Source organism: Ovis aries, chromosome 14, assembly GCF_016772045.2.
Source record: "Ovis aries strain OAR_USU_Benz2616 breed Rambouillet chromosome 14, ARS-UI_Ramb_v3.0, whole genome shotgun sequence".
Classification (NCBI taxonomy): Eukaryota; Metazoa; Chordata; class Mammalia; order Artiodactyla; family Bovidae; genus Ovis; species Ovis aries.
Window position 1 is genome coordinate 52,022,468 of NC_056067.1, and position 8,118 is coordinate 52,030,585.

Genomic DNA, 8,118 nt, shown 5'->3' on the forward strand with positions numbered 1-8,118 from the left:
ATCAATGTTTCCCAGAATACCCCATCACAGCCCTTTGGGAACGGAAGTACCTGGAACACCACGGAGTTCCAGGACTACACTTCCCAGAATGCGGGAGGAGACAACATCCACTGCTCGGGCCCTCTGGACGGAAGTGCCCGAGAGTACCGAACTCCAGAGAGGTGCTTCCCAGAATGCCGCGGGAGACCGCTGTCCATGGTCCTGCCAAGTGCTTGTGGCTAAGAGGATCGATTGGACAACACTTCCTACAGTGGCCTAGGGCAACGAAGACTAAAACCCAATCTTCCAGGACGGAAACGTGTAATACTACTCTAAGTATCTGGGTTAAATTTCCCAGAGTCCTAGAGGGGAAAATATTCGATAGACATGGTTCTGGAGCCCAAATGGGGCCAAAAAACAAAGAGCTCTAGCGGACTGAGCACCACTGACAGCTTGCCTGGCCAGAAGTTTCTTTTTCCAGTTTCTAGAGTGGCTGCAAGGTAGTGCTTACTGTCATGAAGCCCTCGGGTGTTATGAATAAGTGGGTTCAATTTGGATGAATTCTGTGCTGCTGACTGAGCCCAGTTTTCCCTTTTATCACTTCCCCCTCTTTTTTCATGTAACTATACTAATAAAGATGTCCTTTTCATTATAGAGGACTGGAATGCAAAAGTAGGAAGTCAAGAAACACCTGGAATAACAGGCAAATTTGGCCTTGGAATGCAGACTGAAGCAGGGCAAAGACTAATAGAGTTTTGCCAAGAGAATGCACTGGTCATAGCAAACACCCTCTTCCAACAACACAAGAGGAGACTCTACACATGGACATCACCAGATGGTCAACAACAAAATCAGATTGATTATATTCTTTGCAGCCAAACATGGAGATGCTCTATACAGTCAGCAAAAACAAGACAGGGAGCTGACTGTGGCTCAGATCATGAACTCCTTATTGCCAAATTCAGACTTAAATTGAAGAAAGTAGGGAAAACCGCTAGACCATTCAGGTATGACCTAAATCAAATCCCTTATGATTATACAGTGGAAGTGAGAAATAGATTTAAGGGTGTAGATCTGATAGACAGAGTGCCTGATGAACTATGGAATGAGGTTCGTGACACTGTACAGGAGACAGGGATCAAGACCATCCCCATGGAAAAGAAATGCAAAAAAGCAAAATGGCTATCTGAGGAGGCCTTACAAAATAGCTGTGAAAAGAAGAGAGGTGAAAAGCAAAGGAGAAAAGGAAAGATATAAGCATCTGAATGCAGAGTTCCAAAGAATAGCAAGAAGAGATAAGAAAGCCTTCTTCAGCGATCAATGCAAAGAAATAGAGGAAAGGAACAGAATGGGAAAGACTAGAGATCTCTTCAAGAAAATTAGAGATACCAAGGAACATTTCATGCAAAGATGGGCTCGATAAAGGACAGAAATAGTCTGGATCTAACAGAAGCAGAAGATATTAAGAAGAGGTGGCAAGAATACACGGAAGAACTGTACAAAAAAGATCTTCACGACCCAGATAATCATGATGATGTGATCACTAATCTAGAGCCAGACATCTTGAAATGTGAAGTCAAGTGGGCCTTAGAAAGCATCACTACGAACAAAGCTAGTGGAAGAGATGGAATTCCAGTTGAGCTGTTTCAAATCCTGAAAGATGATGCTGTGAAAGTGCTGCACTCAATATGCCAGCAAGTTTGGAAAACTCAGCAGTGGCCACAGGACTGGAAAAGGTCAGTTTTCATTCCAATTCCAAAGAAAGGCAATGCCAAAGAATGCTCAAACTACCACACAGTTGCACTCATCTCACATGCTAGTAAAGTAATGCTCAAAATTCTCTAAGCCAGGCTTCAGCAATACGTGAACCGTGAACTCCCTGATGTTCCAGCTGGTTTTAGAAAAGGCAGAGGAACCAGAGATCAAATTGCCAACATCCGCTGGATCATGGAAAAGCAAGAGAGTTCCAGAAAAACATCTATTTCTGCTTTATTGACTATGCAAAAGCCTTTGACTGTGTGGATCACAATAAACTGTGGAAAATTCTGAAAGAGATGGGAATACCAGACCACCTAACCTGCCTCTTGAGAAATCTGTATGCAGGTCAGGAAGCAACAGTTAGAACTGGATATGGAACAACAGACTGGTTCCAAATAGGAAAAGGAGTACGTCAAGGCTGTATATTGTCACCCTGCTTATTTAACTTCTATGCAGAGTACACCATGAGAAACGCTGGACTGGAAGAAACACAAGCTGCAATCAAGATGGCCAGGAGAAATATCAATAACCTCAGATATGCAGATGACACCACCCTTATGGCAGAAAGTGAAGAGGAAGTAAAAAGCCTCTTGTAAAGTGAAAGAGGAGAGCGAAAAAGTTGGCTTAAAGCTCAACATTCAGAAAACGAAGATCATGGCATCTGGTCCCATCACTTCATGGGAAATAGATGGGGAAACAGTAGAAACAGTGTCAGACTTTATTTTGGGGGGCTCCAAAATCACTGCAGATGGTGACTGCAGCCATGAAATTAGAAGACGCTTACTCCTTGGAAGAAAAGTTATGACCAACCTAGAGAGTATATTCAAAAGCAGAGACATTACTTTGCCAACTAAGGTCCGTCTAGTCAAGGCTATGGTTTTTCCAGTGGTCATGTATGGATGTGAGAGTTGGACTGTGAAGAAGGCTGAGCACCAAAGAATTGATGGTTTTGAACTGTGGTGTTGGAGAAGACTCTTGAGAGTCCCTTGGACTGCAAGGAGATCCAACCAGTCCGTTCTGAAGGAGATCAACCCTGGGATTTCTTTGGAAGGAATGATGCTAAAGCTGAAGCTCCAGTACTTTGGCCACCTCATGCGAAGAGTTGACTCACTGGAAAAGACTCTGATGCTGGGAGGGATTGGGGGCAGGAGGAGAAGGGGACGACCCAGGATGAGATGGCTGGATGGCATCACTGACTCGATGGGCGAGAGTCTGAGTGAACTCCGGGAGTTGGTGATGGACAGGGAGGCCTGGCGTGCTGCGATTCATGGGGTCGCAAAGAGTCAGACACGACTGAGCGACTGAACTGAACTGAACTGAACTGAACTGATACTAAGCTATTGTCAAGAAAATACCTTGTATAGGAGAGAAAAGTGAAGCTTGAACTACGGAAAGAAAATAAAAATCATTAAATGGGAGCGATGTGTGAGTTAAAAATGGAGATCTTGAAAGAGGATTGGGCTGAACTGCACTGGAAAATTTAAGGGACACAAGATCTCAGTCTTACCTCGACTGGTTTGCCTTCTTTGTTCCATGTGTACCTGGATGCATCTGAAACTCCTACCAGTGTCAGCTGGTGTAAATTGTTGATTCAGAAATATTCAGTTCAGTTCAGTCGCTATCATGCCGCCTCTTTGCAACCTCATGAACTGCAGCATGCCAGGCTTCCCTGTCCATCACCAACTCCCTGAGCTTGCTCAAACACATGTCCATTGAGTTGGTGATGTCATCCAACCATCAGAAGTACTATGAAATCACAAAAAGGCAAATGTTCATTAGGTTATAATGCAGAAGTATTTAAAACTTCCAGCATTTCCTTAGTCTTAATTTCTCACTTGAAAAGTGAATGAAAGCTACACTGGAGTAAACACTGCAATACTTAAAAGGGTAAATCCTATGTAAAATCTTAAGAATATTTCTTTTTTATCTTGAGATATCACATCACCTACTACTAACCTGCTCTTGGCACAGTAAATCCAATGAATTAATGATATGCCTTATTATTCCACAACTCAGTTGAAATCAGAGAGGCCATGATTTATCCTGTGAAATAGGGGCTCATGTCTAGAAAAACCATACAACAAAACTGATTACCACCAAAACTGAAAAATCCCACAAAATCCAAAAAGGCTGTCCTGTCCACTTTTCAATGGCATATAAGAATGAAATCATCTATAGTGAAAACTTAAAAAAAAGAACCACTGGAGAAAAAAGTTAAATGTGCATAAATGCATCTTACAAATAAAACATTATTGACATGCTTCCCCACGTGCTTCATCTTTTTTCCTTCCTTTTTTTAATAACTGAAATAAGTACAAATCCATGACATCTTGTCACTTCTCCCTAAGATATTTTCATATATTTCTCAAAAACATATGGACATTTATTTGCATAACCACAATCCAGGTGGCTCAGTGCTACATAATCTGCCTGCAGAAGCTGGAGACACGGGTTCAATCCCTGAGTCGGGAAGAGCCGCTGGAACAGGAAATAGCAAACTGCTCTAGTATTCTTGCCCGGGAAATACCATGGACAGAGGAGCCTGGAGTGTTACAGTCCATGGGGTTGCAGAGAGTGGGACCCAAGCAAAAATGCACTCATGCACGTACTCATGTAATACCAGTATCACACTGAACAAAATTAATAGTCTCAATATTAATTTACTCTGTCCTTACTTGAAGTTCCAAATCCTTTCAAGTGTTTTACACTTTTTTTTTATCAATATCAAAATATGTCCATTCAATGCATGATTTTTGCATAAGTCTTGTGACCCTCCTGCATCTTTGTATTGTCCACTTTTTTTTTCACTAGAAAAATATTTCATTCTAGTAAGTGTGTAGTTCCATCTCATTGGGGTTTTAACTTGAATTTCCTTGATGATAGTGATGCTGATTCTAATATCATGTCCTTAGTTCAGCCATATATGTTCTTTGGTGAAGTGTCTGTTCAAAACTTTGCATATATATATATATATTTTTAATGGGTTATTTTCTTGGTGTTGAATACAAGTCCTTTTTTAATGTTATGTTTTGCAAATATTTTCTCCCAGTCTGTAGCTTCTCTTTGTATGTTTACAAATGTCTTTTGAAAAGCTGAGGTTTAAAATTTTGATGAAGCCCAACTTATCAAATTTTCTTATATGGATCATACTAAAAACTTGCCTATTCAAGCTGACAGGTGATGAAAAAAACTGTCCAGTTTCTTCAAGAACTTTTTATTATTTAGGATTAAATGTTTGATTGAAGATCCATTTTGAGTAAACTTTTTATACAGTGTGTTGTATAGGTTGATATTTACTCTTTTGCACATTGATGTTTAATTATTCCTGCACGTTTCAATGATATAGTATTTCTCTCATTGAACTGTCTTGGCATGTTTTTAAAAATATCAATTGACCACATATGTGGCTCTATTTTTGGACTCTATTTAACATCCTACTATTCTATATGTTTATTGATTTACACAGTCTCGATTTACAGTAACTGTAACTTTATGGTAAGTCTTGAGATCAGATATTATGAGTCTTCAAATATTGTTCTTCATTTTTTATATTTTTAAGGCTATTCTTGTTTGTTTTTTGCATAGATTTTTAAAAATAGCTTGTCAATTTCTGCAACATCTCCTGCTAGGATATTGAGCAGGACCGTGGGCTTCCCTTGTGGCTCAGCTGGTAAAGAATCCACCTGCAATGTGGGAGACCTGGGTTTGATTCCTGGGTTGGGAAGATCCCCTGGAGATGGGAAAGGCTACCCACTCCAGTATTCTGGCCTGGAGAATCCCATGGACTGTGTATTCCATGGGCTTGCAAAGAGTCGGACACAACTGAGTGACTTTCACGTTCATGTTCATGTTGCACTTACAGATCAACTTAGGATAAATGGCTTACCAACACTGACTCTTCCATGCTATGGAACAAGCTCCTTATTTGCTTGAGTAGTCTTAATTCTTTCATCAGTAATTTTACTGTGCAGCATAGAGATCACACACACCCCCATCCCAACCACCAAATTATATACTTGGCACTACTGTAATTGGTACTATGCTCTGTGCTTAATTGATCAGTGCTATCTGACTCTCTGTGGCCCACGGACCGTAGTCCACCAGACTCCTCTGTCCATGGGATTTCCCAGGCAAGAATACTGGAGCAGGTTGCCATTTCCTACTCTAGGGGGTCTTCCTCACCCAGAGATCAAACTGCGTCTCTTGGCATCCCCTGCATTCGCAGGCAGATTCTTTACCACTAGTGCCACCTAGGAAGCCCTTAACTGGTAGTGCTTTTTGTGCCAATCTCTTAGCTGTAGTATGAGTGATTTTTCACTGCAGCACGTGAGCTTCTCTCTAGTGTGGCCTGTGGGCTTCAGAGCCCATGGGTTCAGTAGTTGTGGCAGGCCGGCTTAGTTGCCAAGCAGCATGTGAGATCTTAGTACCCCCACCAGGGATTGACTCTGTGTTTTCTATCTTGGAAGGCAGATTCTTAACCAGTGGATGATCAGGGAAGTCCCTGCTCTTTTCAGTTTCCAATAGTTCAAGTATAGTGATTATATGTTTGGGTTTTTTTTTTTTTTTTGGGGTCCATGGTCCAAGGCAGGCAGGATGTGGGATCTTAGTTCTCCACCCAAGTTTTGAACCCAAGCCCCCTGCAGTGGAAGCAAGGAGTCTTAACTACTGGACCACCAGGGAAGTCCTGATTTTGTATATTTGTATATTGACCTATGACTTTGCTACACGCACTACTTCTACTAGTTTTCCTGTTGATTCTTCGGGCTTTTCTACATAATCCCGCCTTCTGCAATTAGAGAGTTTTGTTTCTCCCTCTTCTATCTGTATATCTTTTCTTTTTCTCACTTTGGTGCACTGGCTTTTAGCTCCTATATGATGTTGACGTGGGTGGTGAGAGTAGAAATCTTTCACTTCTTTCCAAACTTTGGGTGAAAGCTTCAATCAGTTCAGTTCAGTCACTCAGTCATGTCCAACTCTTTGTGACCCCATGGACTGCAGCATGCTAGGCTTCCCTGTCCATCACCAACTCCCAGAGCTTGCTCAAAACTCATGTCCATTGAGTCCATGATGCCATCCAACCGTCTCATCCTCTGTCATCACCATCTCCTCCTGCCTTCAATCTTTCCCAGCATCAGAGTCTTTTCTAAGGAGTCAGTTCTTCGCATCAGGTGGCCAAAGTATTGGCACTTCAGCATCAGTCCTTCCAATGAATATTCAGGAATAATTTTCTTTAGGACTGACTGGTTTGATCTTGCAGTCCAAGGGACTCTCAAGAGTCTTCTCCAACACCACAGTTCAGAAGCATCAATTCTTTGGTACTCTTTATGACCATAAAGCTTTCTTTATGGTCCAGCTCTCACATCCATACATGCTGCTGCTGCTGCTGCTGCTAAGTCGCTTCAGTCGTGTCCAACTCTGTTTGACCCTGCAGACAGCAGCCCATCAGGCTCTGCCGTCCCTGGGATTCTCCAGGCACGAACACTGGAGTGGGCTGCCATTTCGTTCTCCAATGCATGAACATGAAAAGTGAAAGTGAAGTCGCTCAGTTGTGTCTGACTCTTCACAACCCCATGGACTGCAGCTAACCAGGCTCCTCCATCCATGAGATTTTCCAGGCAAGAGTACTAGAGTGGGTTACCATTGCTTTCTCTGCACCCATACATGACTACTGGGAAAATCATAGCTTTGACTAGATGGACCTTTGTTGGCAAAGTAATGTCTCTACTTTTTAATATGTTGTCTACGTTGGCCATAGCTTTTCTTCCAAGGAAGTGTCTTTTAATTTCATGGCTGCAGTCACCATCTGCAGTGATTTTGGAGCCCAAGAAAATAAAGTCTGTCACTGATTCCATTGTTTCCCCATCTATTTGCCATGAAGTGATGGGACCAGATGCCATGATCTTAGTTTTTTGAATGTTGAGTTTAAGCCAGTTTCTTCACTGTTTAAAGTCACTTTTTTTTTTTTTCACTGAAAGCTTCAGTTATTCACCATTAAAAATAATGCAATCCAGGGACTTCCCCAACTGTTTTGTGGCTAAGACTTCTCATGCCCAATGCAGGAGGCCCAAGTTTAATCCCCGGTCAGGGAGCTAGATCCCACATGCACGCCACAACTAACAGTACACACATAGCAACAAAGATCCTGTGTGCCATAGCTAAGACTCAGCCCAGCCAAATACATAAATATTTTTAAAGTGATGTAGACCAATGTTGTAAATCAACTATACTATGAAAAAAGACAAAAAAATTGGTATGCTTCTCTGGAAGTATATTTGGTATACTTCTCTGGAAGATATTTTTTTTCTTTTATCAGACTTGGAATATTTGATTCACAGCATTTTGTTTCAGAATGTTAAAGATGTTACTCCACTGTCTTTGGGC